Source organism: Panthera uncia, chromosome D4, assembly GCF_023721935.1.
Source record: "Panthera uncia isolate 11264 chromosome D4, Puncia_PCG_1.0, whole genome shotgun sequence".
NCBI classification, from domain to species: Eukaryota; Metazoa; Chordata; class Mammalia; order Carnivora; family Felidae; genus Panthera; species Panthera uncia.
In genome coordinates, this window is record NC_064807.1 from 49171546 (window position 1) to 49174124 (window position 2579).

The window sequence follows — 2579 nt, forward strand, 5'->3', positions numbered from 1 at the left end:
ATTCGGTTTCCACTCCTCTTACTCCATCCAATGCCCTCTTCACCTTGCTTGAGCTCTGGGCCATTGTGACTCCCTCCACCCCACCCTGGACAGATGCCTACTGTGTTTGACCTAAGGCTTTAAGGATGGGTATTTTCAGGAAGACGAAGAGGGAAGTAACAATGTAGTCACCTTGAGATTTAGTGGGTTCAGAAATATTCTGTATTGCTGAACACTATCCTCTCTTACTTTCTTCTCAGTGATCACCTTCATCCCAAATCCTGTTCTAATTCCTTTTGCCCCTAGCTCATATGTTCTCATTCAACTTGGAGTGATTATCCATGTTCACATCTTCTAAAGGGGAATTCACACAGTCAAAAGACCAAAGATACTAACTAGTCTTTTAATGAAAACTAGAGGCCTCTAGATATAGATTGAAGTTAAATGATTTGTGCCCTCCAAGTGGGAATGTGAAGTGGGTGTGTTCGAATGTAACTGGGAACCTGGGCAGTGACCAAGGCTGACTGAACAAGTCATTATAACATTTACACTGATTTTATGTGATCTTTGGCCCATCTTATCCCAGAAAGGATTTTAGGAAGTGTATAAGAGGCATAGGATATAACTGGAGAGCATAAGTAAAATATGGGGGTGAGGGTTGGGAAGAGAAAAGCAACAACAGGGACCCAGTTAAGCAGGAAACAGCTTAAAATGCAACTGTAATGTCCCATGATCATGTTCAAGGTTGGCATACAATTGCTATTCTTCATAGCAAGCAATACAAAAAAACAATCTTTTCGTTACATGACCCACAGTGTTGAGAGAAACAAGGAACTACTTCTCAGAGGACGGACATCTATTCTGGGTGTTGGAATCGGACAGGCTTATTTTCTGTGTGATCTACTTCCCTATTCAGCTGCATGCGTGCTCCATGCTGCCTCCTTCATGGGGCCATAGCTACGGAGATGCTCTTTCAGCCCCTCAAATGTGCCAAGCCTGTTCTTGCCCAAGGGTCTTTCTTCATGCTGCCCTCTTTGCCTGGAGGTCTCTTTCCCTTCTACCTGCGTGGCTAACTCCAGACAAACTTGATGGTATAAGCCTAAATGTGCTTCCCCCAGGGAAGCCTTTTCAGACCCAAGACCAGGTCAGGTTTTCCTGTTCTTACGGTACCTTGAGCCTAGTCTGTTCTTACAGTGCCTTGAGCCTATCCTTAGAGAACTTGTCACAATCCTAAAGAAACCTTTGCCTGTGTATTTGCTTCCTGAAAGTCTTTCTTTGCTAGAGTATAAGCTCTGTGAGACTCTGTGTATCTCGTTTACTGCTGGATCCCCAGACCCTAGCACATAGGAGGTGCAAAAATAAATGTTGCAAAAAATATTTGTGAGAGGCTCCTTAATGAATTTTATAGGTACAATGTCTTGTAACAACCCATTTTACAAGCTGAAGGTCTAAGTAGTTTGGGGACTAAGTTGGGAATGTTGGCAAAAGGCCATCTGCATGAAAACTCGTGGGGAATGTGCTACAGGCCTAGTAGGATTGTGCTGTCCTGTTCCTGTTCCACTAATGGAACAAAGAGAGCCTGGCAGTGGCCACTTGCACGTGACTCTTACAGACCTGCCCACTCTGGTCCCTAGGGTTGTTCTTTCATGCAGCGAGGGCATCAGGCAGGTGAGGTGAGGCAACACAAGCCACAGGTGCAAAGTTTATTATTTGTACTGACATCACCCTATGCGACAGGTCTCAGAACCTAAGAAGCCCTGAAGACATCACCTCTTCAGTACATAAGTGAGACTCTTTCCCTTATGGTCTGATCTTTTATTTGCTACCCAGCTCCCTCCCAGCCTCCTCCCTGACGCTCTTGCTCTGCACTGACTCACCATTTACTTTGAATGCATGTGCTTTTCCATATGAGGATATCATATTAATGAGAAGCGTTTCCTTTGTCAGGGCAACTAAGGGAGACCCTTGCTCAGTTCAGCCTCTACTGAGACATCAGACTCCTGCTTGGCTCTTGACTCACCTCACTTGTGTAGATGCAAGTAGATTAATACTCTGTAGCTTTCTGTTCTATTCGCCCATGCCCTGATGACAACTATTCCTGCCTCTGACGTAATCCACTTTGTAAATGCCTACTAACTAAAATGAACGCATTCTGTTCTTCAGCGTCAGAAGTGCCCCTCCAGATTAATTCTGCAAAGTAGTTGCGCCAGCGACACCCAGGAAAGCCTGGTGGGTCCTTACCTTGTCCTGGTTCCATTCCCGCTGCTCTGAATGGGCATCTAGCTCCTCACAAGCTGCTCTACTCCTTCCCAGGTGCCCGAAAGGGCCGCCGCAGGAGAGGGGTGTGGTGATTAAGAGTCCTGGCTTTGAGTTGAGTCTGATGATCTGAGTTTACATCTCCACTCTCTGACTAACTATTGGTTTGACCTTGAGCAAGTTGCTTAATCTCTTCGAGACCAGTTTTCTCATCTATAAAATGGGGGAAATTATGGTAACTACCTCGTGGAGTCGATATAGTAATTCAGTGAGGTAACACATGTAAATCAGTTGGCACAGCGCCTGGCACACAGTAAACACACCATAGTTATAATGTCTTAATA